This window comes from Crotalus tigris, unplaced genomic scaffold (genome assembly GCF_016545835.1).
Source record: "Crotalus tigris isolate CLP2741 ecotype Arizona unplaced genomic scaffold, ASM1654583v1 scf7180000017576.4783729, whole genome shotgun sequence".
Lineage (NCBI taxonomy): Eukaryota > Metazoa > Chordata > Lepidosauria > Squamata > Viperidae > Crotalus > Crotalus tigris.
In genome coordinates, this window is record NW_024096487.1 from 1,843,170 (window position 1) to 1,868,569 (window position 25,400).

Genomic DNA, 25,400 nt, shown 5'->3' on the forward strand with positions numbered 1-25,400 from the left:
CATCCCCATGGTCACATTATCAAAATTCAGATGCCTGGCTACTGATTCATATTTATGACGGTTGCCATGTCTTGAGGTCATGTGATCACCTTTTGTGACCGTCTGACAAGCAAAATCAATGTGGAAACCAGATTATTTAACCACCAGTGTTACTAACTTAACAGCAGTGATTCATGTGACAGCTGTGATTAAAAAAAGTGGTAAAATGGGGCAAAGCTCACTTAGCAACAGAACTTTTGGGGTCAACTGTGGTTGTAAGTTGAAGACTACCTGTAATAGCACAGAAAATGGAAGTCAGATGTCTGGTATATCCTCTTTGGCTAAAATGCTTACCAATGAACGATCTCACTGGAAAAAAATTCTGAAAAAAAGGGGTCTCTCTAGACTTGCACTCTTTGTGCTCTGGAAAAGCCCCCAGCATATCATTTATCAGACTGTGCTCAGCCAGCTTTGTGGCCATATTTATATTATGACTAAAGTTTGCCATTAGCTGGCCCTGCCAGGAATAGCTTCAGAAGTGCATTTACAGCTCATCAGTGACCATTAGCAATGGCAGCAGATAGTCCGTAGGGCATATAGAAAGGATTTTAAAAAATCTGCAGCAACAGAGTGCAGATATGAATACAAACACAGTTTTAAAACGGGAATGCCCGATTATATAGTGAATTTAACACATGTCTGCTTTAGCAACGGTCTTTGATCCTGATGATTGCTTTGGATGAACAGAAATCTGCCCCTATTGTTTAGGAAGACAGCTCCTAAAGACATGGCAACAAAAGCCATTCAATAAACAGGAAGGATCCCTCAAGATAGATGCAGAATATGATTTTTTAAAAAAATTCCACACCTGAAAATAAGGTATCTGTTCCAGAGCAAACTGGGTGGTAATATCCCTGGAAATAGCATGTTCTGTAAGGTGATATTTCCCATATCAGCCAGAAAATATTGATGATAAATAGGGAAAAAAGAAAAGGAACAAATACCGTAATTAAACCTGCTGAGTAATTATCGGCACACTAGAAAGGAAAGACTCAGCAAACTATATTAACAACAGGTTGTACTAAGAGACTACATAACCAGTCTCTGCCTTTTACAGAAGGTAGCAAACAGCACTGTCCTAACCAGCCAGGAAAATACCCCAATGATAAAACGGTTCTACCACTACTTTCTCTAGTGATCTTGCTGCCACTTACGCCACAGCAGGTAAACTAAGGCACTCTTTACGGTGACCTAGCAGCTAGTGCCTTTGTTGTTACAAGGGTCTGACAGGCAGGTTGCAATGAAATTATCATCCGATGATGACTGTTACAATTATGACCACCTATGCCATATAATGATCCTAGACAGTTCACAACAACTGCTAAAAACAAGAACAAATCCACCCTTCCCATTAGGCACCAGATCAACCAGACTATTAGTCTCCTGACTCAATCCTATCCTAGCCCAGCCCTTGTGGGAAAAGCCAGGTTTTAATGGCCTTCTGGGAGGCCAGAAGGGTGGAGATCTTTTGAATCTCAAGCAGGAGCTATTCCAGAGTAGCACCAATATTGTCAGAGAAAGCAAAAGGCAAATCACCTTTGAAAATATAATTTATTTTTAGTCTTGATGTACCACTTTCTGCAGCAATCTTGCTGCTGCTGCTGCTGCTTTTCTTCTGATGCCATGTCAGTCTAACAACACCAACCAAATTGAAAATGAAGGGAAGTCAGCAGTGAATTGGAGGGATAGGGTAGGGGAAATGCCTGTAATTGAAAGCAACCAATGACTGCTGCAGTGGGCTGATTCCAGTCCTTGCCACTCTGTTACCCTAGTCACAAGCAGCGCCATGCAGACATATCCTTAAAAATGCTTTATGGGGCACTGTTAGCTGAAGTTTGGTAGGAACATGTGGATGTCCCTCAAAAACTTTTCCACTCGATTCTTTATGAGAGAGAAAAAGTTATCTCTGTACTGGGTATATATTTATACCAGTGTTTTTCAACTTTGGCAACTTTAAGATGTGTGGACTTCAACTCCCAGAATTCTCCAGTCAGCCTGGGATCTTCCTTTGCTTGTAGTGCATGCTTAGGCAATGCAACGAAAATAAGCACAGTATTTTATTACTTTTGCCAACCATAAGAGACAAGGGCTTGATGGAGCACATTGATAGACTTCTGCCCAGGATGTTCACGCAGCCATTTCTCTACATTTAACATTTCCCACTGCACCTGAGTCCAGGAAAGGTTGTTGTCTCACAAGACAAGTAATAAGAACATGTCACTGGCCAATTTGAAAATATCACAGGAAGCAGAATGAGAACAAGTTGGCAGATATTAATGACCTTTTGGAAGGGGAAATGTTATTCTATAATAAAAACAATATTTTAATCCAACATAATGTAGAGAAGGGAAAAGTACAATCCTAGTACATCAACCAGTTTACTATAAAATACATTTTATATTATCCCATACTACTAGGTAAAGCCAGTATTTTGTTCTACCTCTATTTGCTTTAACACAAAAATACTTCCACTTCAACTAATGATTTATAATGGAGTTATTTTAAGTGACTTGAAAACATATACCAGGTATGCCTATAATACGCTATGTCTGTGCATGTTTTGATAGGATAATTATGAATGTTGCATAACAGGTGTATTCAGACAAGCGCTCTACAACGAGAGACACTTATCAATGACACCTCCTCAAAAGTACATTTCAAAAGCTAATCCTTCAGTAAGACAAAAAAAAAATCAAGAAATGGAAAAACATTCTTTGGTAAGTAAACTAAACAGCACCTTCTATTCCAAAGAACCATGATTAGATTTAAAGCAGCCATCCAGAATTTATAAGCAATTATAACTCTGTTTGAAAGCGAGTAGCGAGTAGTGAAAGTGAGTAGAAAAAGACAAAAGGAACACAGAACTACCAGGATTTATAGTCCTCACTATATGGTATTTATTTTCCTATAAATATAGGAACAGTCTTTTCTGTCATGACATCCCCACCCCTAAAATATCATCCATCCAGAGATCAAACTGGCGTTGTCCCTGTTGACCACCCTTGAAGACCTGGCTCTGTGCTTGAGGCTGGGGCTCTGAGTGTGGAATGGACCCAATACTTAGTTATATTGAATGCTGGATTGTGGATTTGTGATTTTTTTTCCAGCTGCTATGGATTTTATATTTTTATATGCTGTATGTTTTTATTATTTTTTATATTATGAGCCACCAGGAGTCACCTATGTAGGATGCGTGGCCATATAAGCCCACTAAGTAAATAAATATAGCAGGAATAACAAAAGGTGAGAGAGAATTGAGAGAACTAATAAGATTTACTCAGTGCCAGATAAAAACTTCTCTTTCATACACACTCATACTCAGAGCACATAAACAAGAATCTATTAATGCTGGAACAGTTTTTCTATGTCAAAAATGGTTTAGTATTCAATGAATATCATGATGTACTAATTCCCGAGGGGTCCTTGGTGCTCTCTGAGCTTGGTTGTTTTCTTGCAAATGTTTCATTATTCAAACTAAGTACCGTAACATCATCATTGCTAAGTGATAGATTATTTTCCTTTATCAGTACTAATTCCTCCACAAAAACTCTGCTGATGATAATGCCAGAATCTAGCCAGTCAGAAGGTTCAGGAAGATCTTGAAATGGACAACAGCTTCACTTATAAATTGGATGCATGGAAGTTCCAGTTAAAATAAATATAAGATTTCCAGATAGTACAATTGTGCTAAATATACCGAACACAGAACTGACTAAATGGGATACAACAGTGAACTTAATACCAAGTATAAAAATATTAGTAGAAAAGATTCTGATGTGGAAGGTAACAATTTTCTCCAAAACATTTGATAATAGATCAAATTTATTACAACATAAGTTCAACCAGAAAATATACCACAGGTCAGGAATTATATCAAAAGACCAGGAGATGACTAGCACAGTTAACAACAGTTCAGGAAATTGTTACAGAAAAGGCATTTCCTTAAAAAACAAAACCATATAAATGTTCCAATGAAGAAAATAAAAAGGAACACAAATATACAAAATAAAAGATGCAATGATTACCACCACCAACAAAATTAAATATATAAAAGCAGAAAATCAGCTAAGAAAATGATTAGCTAAAATAAAATCAAGCAAAATGGACAAGTTCTGCAGAAGAAAAATCCACATAGCTTTTGCAAGGATTAAATAATGATTCTTTCCTGAAAAGGTCAGCAAGCCTGTGTACAAGAGTGATCCAATAATAATTTTACATGGACTTTCAAAAGATTTTTGACATTTCTCAGTGCTGCCAAAGATTCTGGAACTAGTTTAGCAATCAGAAGAGAATTCTCTTTTGAATTAAAAAAAACCTAAGTACAGAGAATGCAAATGGTATATTCTTGAAGGTTATAAACAATAGGTATCTAAGGATCTGAAGGACTGTATTATTACTTTATTTACAAATAATTTGGTTTTAGGGTTGAGCATTAAGATGGATATGCTTGGAAATGGTAATTTAATAAGATTAAAACAAAAGGATGGCAAAAAGCTCCAAAAGGATTATCTCCAATGAAGGAATATGTTTTACAAAGCAAATAAAATTCCGTATAAGTGACTTCCAGTTTGCCATTGCAGCCGCTGCGGCCGCTGGAAGGCAAGCTCCGTCCTCTGCGCTCAGTTTTGCTCCGCTGGGGGACCCTGGAAAGGGTCGAAAGTCGCCCTGTAGGGGCGACGAGCAAGGAGGGGACCCCTGCTTGATTACGGGAGGGCAGCAGTTCTTCTGCTCAATCTGGGGCAGCCCTCCAAACCGGTGGAGGAAAGACCGGCCATAGTAATATGGCTCGTCACTAGGCTGCAGAGAGCCACCGCCACCAAGCACTCTGAAAGCAACGCGGATGAAACCGAGTGAGATCCAATCTTCTCTTTATCCTAAGTATTTTCTTTTCCTGTAAAAGCTGCCCAAAGTATTTTTTTTCTCCTGTGAGGAGAGAGGGAAGGGAATTTCTATCCCACCCTCTAAGAATAGCGGCGACTGATTACCCGGGGGAATTAAAGCACTAAAAGAAAATTTTTAATCTAATTGGATTTATATGTTCCTGAAACTTGGGGACCAAAATTTTTCCTATTTTTATTGGAGACTTTTGCTTTTATCTACAAAAAAGAAATAAAATTGGAAAAAGGATTATAAAAATTTTGGACTTAAAAAACTTTAAACGACAAAGTTTGGTATTACAGCTTGTTATTTCCTAAAAGAGACTTGGCTCCAAGTCCAGACTTTAGATAAGGCTCTTTTGACCTTGGCACCACCTGTGAGAAACTCAGCTGTAAAGAGAACAGCTGAGTGACATAAGTGGCCTACTTGAACTATGAATGTAAACCTTTACTTACTTTCAGAGCTATATGTGGGGAATTGCCTTCCTATTTTTTTATTTGAGGAACATTGGTTACTATATGAGATGATGAAATACCTTGGAATATAAAATCCTGCTTGGCAAATGACTTCTACTATAAAGACTATCTATAAACATGTGAAAGAGAGATCTCATACCTAGTTATAAAATTATTTTTAATGTCTGGTTTTAAAGTCCTCAATTTAACACATTATTAAAAGAATATGGATGAAGACCAGGAAAAGATCCTTTCCATGAAAGCAATACATGAAACCATTCTTTCAGCTTGTGCTAAAATAAGACCTAACATAAAAGAACAAGATGCCAACTTAGATACACAAACCCAAACTTTGACTACAACCAAAGAACTAACAATGCAGAAAATAACAGAAGAAGTAGAACAATCAAATATTAAGAAACAGGACCAACAAATGTAGTTAATGGAAAATCCAGAAAAGGGAGTGCCCAACACTGAAAATGGAAAAGACTTTCTATATAAATCAGAACAAATTTGAGAAAGAAGAAGAACAGATTGAATGGAAGATAAACATATCAGGGCAATCATGGGGAAATGGAATAATAGGGAGACAACTTGATGAATACAAATGGGCTAGCCCTTCCCAAAAAATGGCAATTATATAATAATAGAGGGAGATCTATTTGATGATCTAAAAGCACTGATATGGAAGGCTAGTTGGCAAAGGAAGAAAGCCAGAATAAGGCTAAAGAAAATTGGGGTTTGATTTATTAGAGGGGATTTCATATTATTAATTAGAGGGTTAAAGGGAGAAGTTGAGATAAGGGGAATTTTGGTCATTAGATTTAAAATATTTGGAAATTAGTTGAACATAAGGATTTCATCTGTTTAATATTCAAAAAATAGATCTAAAAGGAAAAAAATAATTATTATGAATATGTCTGATTTATTGATTAACCCAGGCAATATATATAATGGTTTTGATTTATTAAAGGGGATACTGTATTATTAAGTAGATGATTTTTTTATGGTGGGAAATAGATAACTTTTAGGAAATAGAACAAGACTATATTCAAATAGATAAAATGTATTTTGAATATTAGATTCTGTTATAAATTGAGATAAGGAAAATTTTGGTTACCTAAAGCCTGAAAATTATAAATATCAAAGGTTAAATTGGAATATTGAAGGGAAACTAAAAACTGGGAAAAATTAATAACAGGATATGGATGGTTTATGAAGATTGAATGTAAAAAGTAATTAAGCTATGTATAAGCTAAAAATTTATTGATAAATCTAATAATGATGTTTTTACTGAGTTGATATAATAAGAACTGTATTAGCTTAAATACAAGATAGTAGATGCTAAGGGAAAAAGAGAGGAAATATTTGATGTTGTAACTTGAGATTTGTACTAAAGATTTTTTATATGTTACCAAACTATTGATTAACCCAGCCACCACGTTGCTTTTTATATACTTAAATGGAAAATTGGAAAATTAATAAAACATTATTAATTTTTTTAGTATAAGTAAATATAAAAGGATCTACTTTTATAGATCTATTTCTCTTACTATTTTTCCCTACAACAACCAATTTTGGAGCTTAGAAAAAAGACAGAAAGGGGCAGCCAAAGTGATCAAGAACCTAGATTAATTCTTTTATGATGAAAGGTAAGTATGCTAGGAAGCATTAAGTATAAAAAGAGGTACAATACTGGAATCGGGGATCGTTTAGTGGAATAGTGGGACGTTTAGTATACATATATACAAGTAACTTCACAGAGCACATAATCAAAAAATAAAATTGCTATTAAGGGATATAGTGATAAGTATCATCTTATTTGGCTTTAAAAGAGCTTACCTAAATTTAGGAATGTAAAGTAAAGCACTCAAGGAATACATATCATAATGATTACCAATGATAATTAGTAATTATATGTTACATCTGGGAGGTAATATATTACCTCTAAAAGAACGACATAATAGGTCATCTAGAATGATCTGCTTCTTGATAAATACAGGTAGTCCTTGACTTACAACCACAATTGGGACCTGAAAATTCCTTGTTAAGCAGTGCAATCACTAAGGGAGACATCATGACTGCATCTAATTTTACAACCTTTTTCACCCCAACTCCGCTACACCATGGTCATTAAGCGAGGCATCGTGTGACTTGACTTGCAATCTCGTGCTGGCTTCCGTATTGACTTTGTTTGTTCAAAGCCAGCTGGGAAGGTTGCAAATAGCAATTAACATGACCATGAATGTGGCAACTCTCATAAATACCTGCTAGCCGCCAAGTGCCTGAATTGTGATCAGGGGACTCACCAGGGAGACTGCAGTGATCAGTGAGAATCGATTGTCATTTTTTCCGTGCCGTTGTGGCTTTAAACAGTTGCTAAATGAATCAGAAGGATACTGCAAGATTAATTGTTGTTCAAGAAAAGATACCTTCTACAAAGCAATTTTACACTAAGGCAGTGTTTCCCAAACGTGACAATTTTAAGGCATGTGGACTTCAACTCCCAGAATTCCACAGCCAGCGTTGCTGGCTGTGGAATTCTGGGAGTTGAAGTCCTCATGCCTTAAAATTGTCACGTTTGGGAAACACTGCACTAAGGGAAATGCTGTTGTTCATTCCTTGAATTCTGAAAGAGTCAAATGACAGAAGTGGTTTCGTCCAAATCATTACCAGATTTCCTAAATCTCCCAAAATAGTGGCTACTTACATATATCATGTAAAAGATAACAGTATTGGGACTACCATTTTGTTTTTACTACAGTTCATATAATCACTGGCCTTGCTTGCTGGAATTTAGAAGAAGTGGCATAGGCTTTCATGAGCTAAATGCCCATTTGCACATGACAGACAGGACTAGATCAAAGAACCAGACCATCAAATTTTAGTTGAGCAACAGGGGCAGATGAAGCATGCATGATGGATGTCTGGGGAATTGACTTTCACCCAATGCCTGATCATATTCAAAGCAGCAACCATCAGGAAGGGCACAGCTCCAGAGTGAAAAGGTACAAATTTGAGTTTAGTAATAGCTCACACAGTCACCTGAGAACACAAACACAAAAAGAAACTGGAGCTCCAGAAGAGGATAGCCGAAAGCTAAATATAGAACTTCCCTTAGAAGCTGTGCTCCTGTACATGACACACTGTGAGTAAAAAAAAGGAAGCCCGTGCATGGTATTTCTTCTGTAACATTGTACCTGCTGCTAATGATTTCTTTTGGCTCAACCTTCCCAGCAAGGGCATGCTGAGCAATCTTCATATTCTGCAGAAAATATGTTACCGTGTGCAAAATTCAGCATAATGATCCCCAACCGTATGCACCCACAAACACACTATTTCATTTTTAATGTATCAAATAATATTCCGGCTGGCAAATGTTAGTTGGTATTGTGTCCTAATAGCTATATATTCATATACAGCTCTGGATTACTTATCTGGATTACATAAATCACAACTGTCACACTTTCTCTTGTATATCCATAACACTTTGTAAACATGATTACTGCATGTTCAAATTAAACTGTGTACCATATGTCACACTCTGCACCCCGTTATATTTGTTTTGCCCAATATTTTTATTTCTGTCCTGGCTACAAATACTCCTTATATTCCTGTTCAGAATAAAAGATGCTCAGAATACAAAGTTTTTAAAAAATTGTCTTTCACTCTTAAACCACATTATATATGTGCCATGACTGTCACAGAAACTTGAATCTCTATTTTATTAGGAAATTTAGCTCTACTACCCATAAAAAGGTAAAGGTTTCCTCTGTCCAGTTGTATCTGCTCATCTGCTAAGACACTTCCGTGGTTATGAGGCTGGTAGACAATATGCTGAGGCTCATGAAATGCTACTACTTTCCCACTGAAGTGGTACCTATTTATCTACTTGCATTTGCATGCTTTCGAAGCCCTAGGTTGGCAGAAGCTGAGGCAAGAATGAGCGCTCACCCCGTCACACGGAGCTTGCTTCTCAATCTGCCAACAAGCCCAGTGTCTTACCCATAATTCTCCTCAATAAATATTCTAACTAAAGCGGGTTCTACATTCTTTGTCCCCGCCCAAGACTAAACGGCACCAAAGCTCATCCTAGAATCTGCTTTTAAAAATCAAAAAGCCCCTTTTTGTTTTTGCATGTCCAAAAAATGTCCATTACAAATTCATTTTAAAAAGTTATATGTTTCTGGTGATTTAGCATTAGTCTTGAAAAAAAATGTAGGCCTCTTGGCTTCACAAACTTAAAAGTTCTATCAATGAGGTCTAGAGCAGGGATGTCAAACTCAATTTCATTGAGGGCCGCATAAGCATTGTGGTTGCCCTTGGGGGGGTGGCTTACTGGATGGGCGTGGCCAGCTCTACATCGTTCGTGTCAAGGGGGCCTGTGGGGGTCTGGGCAAGAGTGGGACAGATCTGAAGGTCTCTGGCAGAAGGGGGTGGGACCAGGGCAAGTGCCAGGCATGGTCCCTGAAGGAGCCTCACTGTTCCTCTCAGGCCATGCAGGGGGGGCGCTGGATGGTGGTGCCACCACAAAATTGTACATTAGCTCCCAGCCGGCCTGGGCCAGGGCCAAGGCAGCGGGGGCCATTCCCTCACTGTTTCCAGGATGGCTTCGCGGGCCACATGAAATCACTTCGCGGGCCGCATCCGGCCACCAGGCCTTGTGTTTGACATGTCTGGTCTAGAGGATTCACACAAAATATAAGCTTTAAATAGTGCAGTGTAGTATAGTATAGATATAGTAATGCATATAGTCCGATTGTTGAAAGGGACAGAACAAATTACACAAAACTAATAGATGAATTAAGAAATTACATTGAGGAATTCTGTAGAATTTAGCTTGATATACAATTTCATTTTTAAAAAATACGAAATACCATCCTACACTTGCTCTGCTTTCCAGAGTTATCCAGTCTAGAACACGAGTCTTGTTCAAGTGAATAACATGCCCAAATGATTCATACCATACAGGTCTCATGTGAATACAGATGCTGTACATAAACATCACATTGTGTTCAATATGGTGCTTTCTGAATTTCATATTGTTTTCTCCTTGTCAATATGGCCTATCAATAGCAACATATAAGACAGTAAAGATGTGGATAGATGTTTCCTGACAGTTAAAGTTCAAATAGTTTGAATGCTAGTTCAGAAGGAAACTAAGTTATATTTACTTGCAGGAAGTGGTATTTTTCAGACTCTGAAGAAAATATAAGCAATATTAAATCACAGACAATATATAAGCCGATATAATCATACTAGAAAAATCTAATTGTGGGGTTTTAGACAGAAACATATCACAACATGGAGAGAAACCTGTTAATCAACTCTGAACACAAAAAGCAGTTCTCAATCCATCAATTAATCATGTTGTTTTTCATAAGTCTAATGCATCAATTAGAAAATTCCTAAAAGGAGTCATTTTTTAAAAAAACACGTTTCGGGTGTCATTAAAGCACTCTATACCTCCTCCTCAACTGCTCTCCACCCCATGTAACCACATTTTAGAACAAGCAAGAATTACTGGAATTTCCCTTTTTTCTCTTTTTGCAAGTCTGCACACTTAACTCCAATTTCATTTGATCAATGATGAACAATACCTATAAACTTCAGTTCAGTTGACAGATCGCTACTAGAGTCAGATGGCATTTGGCATCTTCTAATGCAGTGGTTCTCAACCTGTGGGTCGGGACCCCATTTGGGGTCGAACGACCATTTCACGGGGGTCGCCAAACAAGGCTGTCCGCCATTTTTTCCCCTTTTCTTTGGCCACGCCCCTAGCACCCGGTGATGTATAAGTGGTTGGGGGTCACCACAACATGGGGAACTGTATTATGGGGTCGTGGCATTAGAAAGGTTGAGAACCACTGTTCTAATGGGTGTTGAGAACAGAAACTTCTTTGGGGGGGTCTTTTTTTTTTAACCACCAATGATTTCTCACAGCTCTTATTTATTTCTCTTGCAAGAGTCTTAATTAGTAACAACAGATGACATACAAAGCTAATCCAGAATTTAGAAACTATAATGATCTGAGGGCAAGAAAGAAAAGTCCAAGTGTTTTGATTTATTTCATTTTTATTCTTGTCCTGTTCTCAAAGCCAGATAATAAGCTTGTAGATTAGGCTGAAGGTTTAATTTATTTAAGGCTGCTCAAGAATTTTATGGCAGAGAGCTGCACCAGGGCTTCCTACATCTTACAATACCATCTGCTTTGAAGACATGAGGACAGATATATCATATCTTAGCCTCTCTTAACCTATATGCTAACCATATCTGTAGGTTAACTCCCAACATTCTGAATTAATATAGCCGCTATTGAGAAACCCAGGATTCGTATGTGAAGTCTCTTCCGGTCAGAAAAGATTGCTATATTCTATTTTTTTAATTTCATACAAAAGATAAAATCTTGAGATGCTATACTGTTGAAGATACGCTTTATCTGGTTTCCAGTATGCTTCCCTTCTATTAAACATCTGAGAGAAGTTCTTACATCTGCAGAAACCAACGTCTATCCAATCATTAATGGTTGTAAAAGTTTCATAGTTTTATATCTTTATTGCCTTTCAATGCAAATGAAAATCAGTCCCTGAATTTCCCTTTTGGAAAATAATTTCTTTTTTCCTCACCTTCAGGATAACTGCGAAACTCGAAAGGCAATTTTATCCTCACTGCTTGCAACTGCACAATTAGAAGCATTACTAAGTAACAACCCAGAGACATGCACTATGCATTTCCTTCAATCAGCACTGCAGCCAATTATTCTAACTTCCCTTCAGATAATTATAAGGTACAAAAATAGGCTTGTTGTCAAAGTGATGGAATCTAACTTACAGCAGCTCTGACTTCAGAGGAAGCTGCCTTTTCCTTTTTCCTATATCCGTCTCCAGGGCAGAAAAAGAACAACTGATTTCCTGAACACTACATTGTAGAAGGCATATTTTTTTGCTGGTACCCTAACTCTGGAAGCTACTGGAAGCTCTCTGTATTGGAGCATAATGCTCTTGTGGCAGTAAACTACGGTATATATGACTCTGGTCAGGGATTAAAAGGCTCCTGATTTAAAAACAGTCAAAATCTTTTCCCCTCAATGTTTCTGTGTCTACCTTCTGTCCTTGTATCTATTCTGTATGGGCAATGTTCTATGCATACTCCAGAATGTCATCTTCTAGACAACATATACCAGAATTACCTGGGGCTTAAATAATGCTTCAGACTGCCCAATAACAGACTGTTTTTAATATAGCAATAAAACTTATTATACTACTCACCTTACACATACAATATAGTATAAACAGATATATGGGCTCATCTCCTAATTTGATGCTTTGTACAAATATCCCAGTATGGGGAGTAATAAAATCTATTATTATTATTATTATTATTATTATTACTACTACTACTACTACTACTATTATTAATAATAATAATGTTGAAAGGCACCTTGCTAGTGCAATCCCCTGCTCAGGCAGGAAATCCTATACCATTTCAGACAAATGGCTGTCCTTAAAAACTTCCAGTGCTGGAGCATTCACAGCTTCTGGAGGCAGGTTGTTCCAATGATTAAAAAATATTCTGATAAGGGCTTCCGGTGGATCTGCGCGCGCGATGGCGGCTACTTTGTAGCCGTCCTCCTGGGTAAGTGTTTGAATCGCTATGAACAGCGGACATCAGCTGTTCAGCAGTTCAAAATCCCCCTCCCGGGCAAAGGGAGGGGGAAGAGGGTTGTCTGAATAGTGGTAGAGCCTCTTATGCACCCCCAAGGCTTTTTTTGGGGGGTGAAAAGAGTGCTCCCACGGAGTTCAGACTGTCTCCGCTTCCCAGCTGCTTTTATCCCTAGGGACAAAACAAGCCGCTGCAACCACCTCCGCGATTAAAGTGATCTGGTGAGTTTTTCTTAGAAGCGGACAGAGCTGAGTAGAGGATTTAGCTTTTGCTTTCTTTGCTTTTATTTGGATTTTAAATTTAAAGATTTACTTTTACTTTTATATTCCCTCTTTTTATTTTTTTTCCTTTGTTGAAAGGGAAAGTAAAATGGCGATTGGCAGGCTTTTCGGTGTTTTTTTTTCCCTTGGGAAGGTAGAATGGCGATCGGCAGACTTTTTGGTGTTTTTTTTTCCCTTTCTTTTTTTTTAATGACTGGAACGGAATGTGGACTTGATTATTTATAATGATTTTTTGATGTTGGGTTTGGATTTTAGAAGCAATATTATTTTTGTTTAACTTCTTTGTTTTGTTTTTTGTACTTTCAAAAAATGGAATGGATTTTTTCTATTTAATCATTTTTTTCTTCTTCCCTTTTTTTAACTCTTTTCTTTTTGTTATAATGATCTCCTTTTGAAGGATTTTTTGATTTTTTGGAGTTAATCTCTCTTTTTCTTTTGCTTAATTTTTGTAATTTTTAAGAAGGAGTAAAGATTTTTTTAAGATGGCTCCAAAGCGTCCAGTAATTCCTACAGCTCCTAAGGTGGTTTCTTCTTCGGTGTTATCATCAGCACAACAACATAAATCAATAGCTTCACCCTCTTCCTTGGCACAGTCAATAATGGTGAAGGATTTGCAAGATATGATGGGAAATGTTATATCTCAAATTAGGGGAGAAATGAAAGAGATTTTAGAGGAAAATAATAAGATTTTGAGGCAAGAGATAGTTTTGGCTTTAAAAGGAGTTGCCTCTGTTCTTGAAAAGCTGAACTCTCGCGTAGAAGAGGTAGAAGAAAAAGTGGAATTGATGGAGGGAAAATTTGAAAGCATGGAAAAAGAGATGGAAAATTTTCAAGATGAGATTCTTATGCTTCAATATAGACAAATGGAATATGCTTTAAGAATCAGAGGCTTGAGAGAGTCTGTGCAAGGAGATCTGAGAGATATGGTTGCAAAGGACTTTGCTTGATTTTGAATAGAGAAAAAGAGGAAATACTTAGTGAAATTGAAAAAACATTTAGAGTTAACTCCGTGGTGGCAGAGCAAAAGAATTTGCCAAGAGATGTGGTAATTTACTTTGGGAAAAGATCCCTGCGCAACGAAATTATACAAGCTTTTTATAAGAAGAGGTTTCAAATTGCTTCACAAGATGTTATAATTTTAAAGGAGATCCCATCTAAAATTTTAAGAAGAAGAAAGGAGTTTGCTTTTTTAGCAGATGAACTTAAAAAGAGACGAATCTTGTTCAGATGGGATGTTCTGACTGGAATGGTGGTGAGTTACCTGGGGATACGTTATAGACTTAATACTGTTTCTAAAGCAAAAGACTTTTATACTTCGGTCCTGGGGGTATGTTCATCGCCATCTATTACATTTAAAACTTTGGAAGAAAAGAAGGTAGAATTGCAGTCTGAAGAGCTTATACTTATGAAAATTGGGAAATCTCAGTTCGAGGGGCCTCAACAAGTTGAGATGGGGGAGCAGAGGATAACCTGTGCAACATATAACTGTAAAGAAAAGGAGCAACAGAAGAAGGTCAAGGAAGCCTCACAAGTATTGGTTTCTGAATCTGCGGGAGAAGTAGGATTTATAAACTTTTTGGAGCAACCTTTAAAGGTAGAATTGCAGTCTGAAGAGCCTATATTAATGAAAAATGGGAAATCTCAGTTCGAGGGGCCTCAATAAGTCGAGATGAAGGAGCAGAGGACAACTCGTGCAACATATAAACGTAAAGAAAAAGAGCAACAGAAGAAGGAGGTTAAGGAAGCCTCACAAGTATTGGTTCCTGAGTCTGCGGGAGAAGCAGGATTTACAAACTTTTTGGAGCTACCTTTAAGGGCAGATTTCAAAGCACTTCTTTCGAGGTTTTGGATAAGAGAGACTGATAAGGAATTTGTTTACTGTGGATGGAATTGGTTATTGGAGAAAAGATTATGGAGATCGAATGAAAATTCTAGATAAGAAGTTTAAGTTTAAGTACTTAGTTTAAGTATTCAAAAGAGTATTGAGTCTGCGGGAGAAGCAAGATTTACAAACTTTTTGGAGCTACCTTTAAGGGCAGATTTCAAAGCACTTCTTTCGAGGTTTATGGATAAGAGAGACTGATAAGGAATGCGTTTATTGTGGATGGAATTTGTTATTGGTAAAGATTTAAATATGTATAAGGGAATTTTAATGTTTTAAGTAATGTTTAAATTTGTGTTTTGGAGGGAGTTTATAAAGAATGATGGATAATAATATAAGTATGATATGAAAAGGTTCAGAGTATATTATAATGTGTTTAATGATTGGGTTTTTTATTATTATTATTATTATTTTTAAGAGAAGATAACTTGTTTAATTAAATGTACTTAGATTTGTTTAGGATTTATATGTCTTTTAAGTTTTTTTTGATAGGAGAGAAGATTATGGAGATCGAATGAAAATTTTAGATAAGAAGTTTAAGTTTAAGTACTTAGTTTAAGTATTCAAAAGAGTATTTAGTCTTAATGGTATAATGAATGTTTATATGTTTACTTTTGTGTCTTAGGATAAAGAAAGAGGGAGAGATTAGATTTTATATTGTAGGTATAGATATTTAAAGAAAGTAATGTTTAAATTTGTGTTTTGGAGGGAGTTTATAAAGAATGATGGATAATAATATAAGTATGATATTAGAAAATGTTTAGAGTATATTATAACGTATTTAATGATTGCAATTATTATTTTTTAGAGAAGATAACTGTTTAATTTAATGTATTTAGATTTGCTTAGGATTTATATGTGATTTATATGTGTTTTAAGTTTTTTTTGAAAAATTTTAATTAAGCCTGTACTCAGCTCTGGGAAGGTTTGGGGAGGGTATGGGAGGTTTGGGGAGGGTATGGGAGGGTGGGGGGGTTTGGGGAAGGGATTTGTTTTGTAAAATTTAAAAATTTTCAATAAAAAAAAATATATATTCTGATAAGGTGCTTTTTAGTTATCACACAGAAAATCTCTATTGGTGTATTTATACTCTTATCTTTATCTTGATTAAAAGAAAAAAGTTATTCTAAGGAATGGTTCTCAGGTAAACTCGTAAAATTCCTGTGCATCAAAGCCAATGCAATGTTTTCTCCAGCCACATTCACTGAGTTTAGTATACAATACATACCATGGTAGCTCACAGAGTTGATACATAAGAATTGTGTAACATGTTACAATTATGGTTTAACTAATACAAACACACAGTTCACGATGTAAGTACTTATTTTGTTGGTTAGCAAGCAACAACAGTTTTTTGCTAAGACCTAAATGGACAAATGTTTTTGTAACATTAAATGTTATAAAAAATAATTATCTCGTAAGAAGAACTGGAACATTGCAAACTTGTGTAATTAAGTAAGCTCTTGTAGACTTCCTGTCACAGACAAAGAGATTTTGTAATGTTATACTAGCCTATGGCAAACAAAGTTTTTCCCACAAGAATGACCAAATGAAAGATACAAAAGAGACACAACAAGGCAAAGTATTTCATGCCCAGTACATTAGAAACCTAACAGGCGAAGTAGATAACAAGACCTGATTCAGTAATGGATAAGAGGAGGAAAACTGAAGAAAGAAATAGAGGGGTTAATTTTGACTGCACAAGATCAAGCACTAAGAAAAAAATGCATATGAAGCCAGAATTGAGAAGACAGCAACAGATAATAAATGCCACCTCTGCAAAGAAGTTGAAGAAACAGTGGATCACCTAGTTAGCTGCTGCAAGAAAATTGCATAGACTGACTATAAACAACGGCATGACAAAATAGCAACGAAGGTGCTTTGGAAGATCTGCAAGAAATACCATTTGCCTGCCAGCAAGAACTGATGAGACGACAAAATAAACGAAGTTAATAGACCACTCTCTGCGTGGTTTACAATGTCAGCATATTGTCCCCAACAATCTGGGTCCTCATTTTACCGACCTTGGAAGGATGGAAGGCTGAGTCAACCTTGAGCCCTGTCAGGACTAAACTCCATGGTGTGGGAAGTTTGCCCGCAATACTGCTTTCTAACCACTGCACCACTAGGACGCTTCACTTGCACCCCAGTCACCCTCTAGTCCAGGGGTCCTCAACCTTGACAACTTTAAGACTGGCTGAGGAATTCTGGGAGTTGAAGTCCACAAGTTTTAAAGTTGCCAAGGTTGAGGACCCTTGCTCTAGTCCAGGGGTAGGCAACCCAAAACACTCAAAGAGCCACTTGGACCCGTTTCCCACCAAAAACAAAATGCTGGGAGCCGCAAAACCCTTTTGATATCTAAAAGGAAGATAACACCGCATATTTCCTTTTTTACCTTTTGTTTGTGTGTGTGTGTGTGTGTGTGTGTGTGTGTGTGTGTGTTATGTATACAGGGCTTTTTTTGTCATAGAACACCCAAAATGGCACCTTTTTGGGATGGAACCTTGTAGGGTAGGCAAGGTGGGTTATATGACGTGTGTGAGTTCCGGCACCCTTTTTTTTTTTTTTTACAAAAAAAGCACTGTATATATAAAATAAAGGTAAAAAAGAATATATGCAGTGTTATCTTCATTTTAGATGTCAAAAGGCTCTCTCTCTCTCTTTCCTCTCTCTCCCTCTCCCTCTTTTTCTCTTTCCTCTCCACTTTCTCTATCTCTCTTTCCTCTCCCTTCCTCTTGCTCTCTCCCGTTCTCTCATTCTTTCTCTCTTTCTCTATCTCTCCTCTTTCTCTTTCCTCCCTTTCCTCTCCTTCTTTCTCTTTCCTTTCTCTCACTCTTTCCTCTCCCTCTCTCTTTCTCTCCTTCCTCTCTTTTTCTCTTTCCTCTCCCCTTTTTTCTCTCTTCCTCTCCCTTTCTCTCTTTCCTCTCTTTCTCTTTCCTCTCTTTCTCTCTCTCCTCTCTTTCTCTTTCTCTCTCTCTCCTCTTTTTCCTCTCTTTCTCTTTCCTCTCTCTCTCTTTCCTCTCTCCTCTCTCTCTCTCTCTCTCTCCAGGTGAGGAGAGAGAGAACTAAAGGCAAACGGCGCCAACGGGGCGGGGAGGGAGAGCAGGACGGGAGGCAGCGGCTCCGATGGCTGCACAGTGGCAGCCACTGCAGCATCGTCGGGGGTCCCCACCACCCCTGGCCTGGCTGAAGAACCCCACGGCAGCGGTAGCAGGACGGTGAAGGGGCCGAGGTAAGGCCGTGTGGTGGAGAGCCCCGCGGAAGCAGCGGCAGGATGGTGAAGGGGCCGGGTGGTGGAGAACCCCACGGTAGTGGCGCCAGGACGGCGAAGGGGCCAAGGTGGGGCTGGGTGGCGGAGAGCCCTGCGGCAGCAGCGGCAGCAAGATGGCCAAGAGGTGCCGCGCAGCAGGTGGGGAAAGGGCCAGGCATGGAGATCCGCTGCCTGCGAGACGGCCGAAAGGTGCGGGCGGAGAGGGGAAGCTACCGAGACCTCAGCGACCCCCCCCCCCGGACTAACAGAGGCGGCGGCGGAGCAGGGCCTGGCCACCTATGGCTCCTTACCTTTCCAGCAATCCTCCCGGCTCTTCCTCCACTGCCACCACGTGCAGTACGAAGAAGGAAAGAGGTTTGTGGGCAGTCCCACAAACCAAAGAAGTTCAACCAATCAAACTTTGTGAGAAGTTTGAATTGATTGGTTGAACTTTAGTGCCACTTTTTTTTTCAGACTGCACATGGTGGCTGAGGACAGGGAGCCGCAAGAGACGGCTGAAAGAGCCGCATGCGGCTCCGGAGCCGCGGGTTGCCGATCCATGCTCTAGTCGGACTACTACTACATAAGATTGTCCTTGAAGACCCTCTAGAAACTGTAATTGGTCCAGGATGCTATGGATTAGGTAATTATGGAAGCACCTTAGTAACACCATCACTTCTGACTGATTACCATCTACATATTATTTGTGGCACAACTTGTCTCCACCCCATACATTCTCACAGGATCCTCTCTGAGGTTATCTCATTGGGTTGGACCTAGGAAACATGCCCTTTTTGTTGTTGAACTTGGTCACTGGGAGAATCCCCACCCCCACCCAAATATTTGGATGGCCCTGACCCTGTTAGCATTCAAGAAAGCTTTACAAACCTGTCTTTTTCCCTGGGCAAATTGGGGGTTAAGATGATACACATAATGAGTACTGGCTGTACTGTTGCTTAATATGTCAGTTTATATATTTTTTTTGTTAACATTACATGGTTTTTACAATTTCCATATTGTTGATGGGGGAAAAGTTATTTAATGTACGCTATCCAAATTTGTGATTGTCAGTTGGGTGGCAGATTTAGGTAAAAGCATGAATCAGCAAGGTAAGATCTAAACCTAACTAAATTCCCACTCAGACTTAAACTTCAGTAGATTCACTAAAATAATCTGCCTTTATTACTAGCTTGCCTACTTACTGTTAGGGCTTTGCTCCAGTCCTAATTAAACCTATGACATGGAAGTAGTAATTGTTGTTATTGTTGTTATTATTAATAGCCTAAATTAATCCACTGCAAGATGAAGGATTCTTCAGTGAAGGTTATGGATTGGTAGATAGATAGATTTGTTTTCCAATTTTCCAGTCTAGGGCTAGGACAGAGTGACTGGTCCAAAGAATTGACTTCCATGATGAAGGGAGGACTACAACCTGCATCTTCCCATCTCTAATCCAGTGTCTTAGCATTATACTACGCTGTCTGTCTTATGACTAAAAGGACACAGTTGTAATTCTAGATCAGTTTCTAAATACGATTTAAGAATTTTGGATGGGTATCATTCTTATACATGCTGCCACAAAATTGTCCTATAACCAAAGCCTGTTACTTTCACATGTCAATTAAATGTTGCCTAATCAAGGCTAGCCACAGCTAATTCCGTACATATACTAAGGTGGACTCACAGTCATCTGTGGGAAGTTGAGGTGCAGCCTGTGCTTTGAATGGTGAATGACTATAAAGGTTTCTGTAGATAACCACTGGAAATACAGTGAACTTGCAAATCATTGTTTAGAAAGGGTGGCATTCATAAAGATAAGTAAGTTAGAAAAATGTAGAAGAGTACGAAATAAAAGGGGAGTAGTTACACTTCCCAATTGTGGTATTGGAGGTATTTGCTGACAAGCAAAAGGGTTTATTGTACATTCTACCTTGGTAATTCAATTCAACTCAATCTGAAAAGTGGAATTATTGAATTGACAGGTAATTCCACTGGAAATTCCCCCAGGCTGCCTCGTAAGATGCAGCAGTGCCTACCGACTCAGTTGCCCATATAGAGTAAATGAACATGAAAATGAAAGAGAGATTGATTTTGTTATTTTAAATACAGCTCACTCATTTGCATATCCCACCTACACAGACTTATTCTTTTCTCTTCTTTCTTTCTTCTTCCTCTTCTTCTTCTTTTTTTTTTTTTTGGCCTTTGAACCAATATTTTGACACCTGGTGACTGCCCGTCCAAACCTTTGCAGTTTTCTTGTCAAAACTTCAGAAGTGTATCCGAAGAGGGATGAGAGTGGAGGAGGAAGGGTAGGGAGGAAGTAGGATGGTAAGAGGAGAGGGGGAGGGGACAGAGAGGGGAGGGGAGGTGAGAAAGAGGAGGGAAGTAAGGGAGAGTGTTAGAGAGGGTGGATGCAGTTGGGGGGGGAGGTGGGCAAGCAACACCTATGGTTATGTGTATGAATTTATTTTATTTTGTTAATTGTGAATGTTTATATTTATGTAATTGATAAACGGAAAATAAAACTTTTAAATAAATAAAAAACTTCAGCAGTGGTTTGCCACAGCCTGCTTCCTAGGGCTCAGAGAAAGAGAATGGCCCAAGATCATCCAGCTGGTTTTATGCCTAAAGTGGGATTAGAACTCACTGTCTCTTGGTTTCTAGCCTGATGCTTTAACCATTACAGCAAACTAGCTATTCTTTATACTTGGCATTTAATCCTGGATATTGGTTTAAATGAAAGTACATCAATCCTCAAGTGAACATTCATCATCATTACAATTATTTTCTATCATTTGTTCTTCCTATCCTTTACTAAATAAGATTAGTTTTTAGGATATTACTAAATACACAGTAATAAGCAAGAATTAGGAAGTAAAAGCAAGTTATAAAATAGTACTTAGGCCAAAATAAGACATAATTGGAGCTTAAAACAGAAAAATAAAATAAGATAATACAGGGAAGCGAATGACAATGAACGTTCAAGTGTTACTAATGGAAATACCTTAAAGATATGGGAAATGTAACTCCTACATATCTAATCTTTGAACAGCAACAGTGAAATGCAAATGTAAGCTATCTGTATATGATAACTCTCTAATACTCTCTTTTTATAGCATTCACACCCAGATTCTACCATTTTCACCCCCGTATATGAAAGAGCATAATTAATTTTTTCCCTATACATCAGATGATAGTATTCGTAGCAAGTACACGTACATAGCTGCTAGGTTTACCACATCAATGAAGCCTCCAGATGCTGCATCTAGGCTGCTCATCTCAAGTGAAAACAGTCATCGTCCAGACAATAGTGATCCTGATGAAAACATTACAATCCAGAAACACAGAAGACATTGCACAGTGCTGCAATAAAGCTACTGAAATTCGTTCCAGAGATTTGCTGGAAGAGGGTGCTAAATGACTGATCCGTTGGAAGAGAGGCAAGCAACATTTTTAGCCCCTCCGAAGAAACAGTTGGGGTCATTTTGTGTGAAAGGCTGCATCTAGTCACTGGAGGGGCAGAGAATAAGGGGTTGGAAATTTGGCTTGTTATTTGTTCTGCATTTCAAAGGTATGTTCTTTATTTAAGATTAAAATGCAACATTTTCTTTTGAATGACTTTGAATGCAAGTTGTCCCTTTTTTCTCATTCTTTAGGGACATGTCTAGAACCACAAAAAGCAGCTGTACCTGAACCATCTTTGCTTAAATTAGATTTATCATAAAACAATCAATAGCAGTCATAATAATTAATTTAATACTTGTTAATTCCAATGGGGCCTCCAAGGAATTTAATCTGAATGCTACCTATCCATTCTAAAAACAAACCTGCTATATGAAATTTATTAAATAAATGGAACATAGGGCAGCATATTCTAACAAGTTTCTGATATGGATCATGTTATTAACATTTACAACAGTTTCCTATTTTGGAACTCTTTAGATAGCAAATCAAGTGGGAGGACTGGCATCTCTTCTCTTTCACACATCCTGTTCTCTGTCTCACCAGAGAGCTGAACTCATCTCTTGCAGAGTTTGAAATTAGATTGAAGATCACAAGGGACTCACCCCTACATTAAAGAATCTTAATTGATCAACTGCATTTTAATCAAATAAATTTTCTAAGAACCATATATAACTTGCTGAGACAAGTTACTTCACATTTGTGCGATTTATTAGAGCAAATGTTCACTTTATAAAAATAAATTAAAACAAAATAAAATGCAATGATACATTGCTCTTCTCTAAACATTCTCTTTCTGAAAAGACTCCAGTATTTATAAGGACATTATATCCAGCATTGCATTGCATACAATGGAAGCAACATTTCAAGAGAAGGAAGTGGTGAATGATGACTTCCACCGTATACATCGGGGAAACAGAAACCTGACAAAGAGTCACAAAGTAGGTTGGAATGACATTAATTTTCCTTCTACTCAAGAGATCAAAATGAAATAAAAGAGCAAATATGGACTACTCTGAATGCAGCATGTGCTTCTCTGAGTTAGTATCAGGGTTTGAAAATTAATAATTATCCTGACAAGTAGATAGCTCCTCAAAGGGGGAGGCAGGGAGGGGTTTTGGGGAGAGAGGATGCTTGCAGCTCTAGTAAATGTACGGTAATGCAGCAAAAAGAGCCAGTTTGGTGCATGTTTAAAGCATCAGACTAGAAATCAGAGGACCACGAGTTCTAGTCCCAAATCCCACATAAATTTAGATGTGAGGTCCCCTCTCACCAAATTATCTCAGGGGCTGCCATAAAGAAGAGGGAATCAAGCTATTTTCCAAAGCACCTGAAGGCAGGACAAGAAGCAACGGGTGGAAACTAATCAAGGAGGGAAGCAACCTAGAACTAAGGAGAAACTTCCTGACAGTGAGAACAATTAATCAGTGGAACAGCCTGCCTCCAGAAGCAGTAAATGCTCCAACACTGGAAGTTTTTAAGAAGAGACTGGACAGCCATTTGTCCGAAATGGTGTAGGGTTTCCTGCCTGAGCAGGGGGTTGGACTAGATGACCTCCAAGGTCCCTTCCAATTTTACTCCTCCTCCTCCTCCTCCTATTATTATTAAGTTGCTAATAAATTCATTAGAAAGCAACAGGCAGATAGTATAATAGGTCTGGATGAAGGTTCAGGAAGGTTACTCTAGAGGAAAATGGGAGGTAAAGAGGCTAAACCGTCCTTCCTCTAAGACCAAAGAGACAATTCAAATGCAAGGCCAAAGACAAAAAAGTTATGTGGCATAATGCCAGAGTAAGTCTTCCAAATGCAGCTTTTAATAGTTCCTGGCAATATTTTATTCATCTGACATTCAAGTTGGGGGTTGCACAATCTTTCCTAGGAATAAAATATAACAAGATTGAATCACCCACAGCTGTCTGATTAAAGAATCACTATTCCCTTTTTACAGGTAAACCCTTTATAATGCTTTTTCTTACTACTAAATATTTTTTATGAGCTTTAATCATATAATCATATAATCTAGGGCAATACAGAATAAAGGCAATGCATACATGTACCCTTTCAAAATATCACACATACATCCACATCGTTAACAAGCACTTTTGGATTTTCTAAGACTTACTACGGTATATATGTAACCAAGGGAACTCTAGGGCCAATGAAAAGGCAAATTAACCAAATGCCACAATCCACTGAAGATTCCTTGCCTCAGCCGCCCACAAATATATTTATACCACTGCGTTTTTAATGTTTTCATATGTCACAATGGCAAGTACACCACAGCCTTTCTTTAAATATCTGCTAATATGGTTACATATAAAAACTGGCCAACAGCCATCATGATTTTTTATTCAAGCCCAGTCATTTGCCATAATATATCGTTGACAGGCTAATCAGATACCAGGGCACTGTTTTCTGGGTTCTAATTACATCCTTCAAGGCTGAAATTACAGCTCACTTCTAATCTTCTTCAATAGCTTCCCACACTGAGGTCCTGTGTCGATGTAGTGAAATGGGACTGAAATTAAAGCAGCAACCACAGTGATCTTAGGATACCTTAGGTTTGCTTTCCATGTGTATAGTCAGAAACGTCCTATCGGAATACTACTTACTGAAGAATTTCAAGATGGAGCAAATTTTTCAGCTATGGATAAACAGAAAATACATTCCTCTCCAGAGTATCACAGTATCAGCTGGAATGAATACTACAAAGGTTCTTTTTTACATGAATACAAGATTGGAAAGTATAAGATGAAAAGGATAGTCACAGGAAACAATATCCATTTCTTCATTAGAGTATCTCTTCTCTTATTCTTAGCTAAAAGGCTAAAAAGATAAAAGATTTTATCTTTACAGGTTGATTAGCCATAGTCCTTTTTACCTAGAATTCCTGTTTTTCCACATGTTTCTCTCAAGCCATTTCACATTCTTATTTTCTATTCTCACTTTGCAAAGTGAGAAACCAAAGTGTTGTCTCCAAATTTATAGTGGATAAGGGAGCTATGTATGAATCTGGTTTGTCCATTTTGAGATGCTGAAATACTGTCTCTCCAGTTCTCAGTTCACTGTTTTGTCACCACCTCAGGTGTAGGGGGATAAAGCATGAGTTTTCTTTTCAGTCCTTTGGGCTACACTGTCTCAAAAGTTTGCAATCCTCAGTCCTCAGCTTTCCAAATAGCCTATCTCCACTGCAGAAATGTATATCAAGGAGAACAGAAGTGACCTTGGGAATCAGTCTCACAATCCTAGTCATTGTGAAATAGAATGTGCACTAAGATCTTCCAAGGCCTGAAAATTTTGCTTTTCTTGTGAGATTGAAGGATAAAACCAGAGACAAATTATTAAAGCAGCCCATTCCACATTTGTCTTAACCCCCAGTTTATCAAACATATTTACAGGCCATCTTTTAAAGGGGCTACAAAAGATTTCCACAATATCTTAGGATAAGAGCATTTCTCATATTCTTTTAGGACAGGGGTGTCAAACTCGCAA

General features: G+C 38.0%; 1 protein-coding gene across 5 annotated transcripts in view; it reads right to left on the reverse strand.

The window, feature by feature from the left end:
* The window catches only part of DGKZ (diacylglycerol kinase zeta), a 136,081-nt gene that overhangs the window by 96,059 nt on the left and 14,622 nt on the right, over nt 1–25,400 (reverse strand). The window lies entirely within an intron of this gene.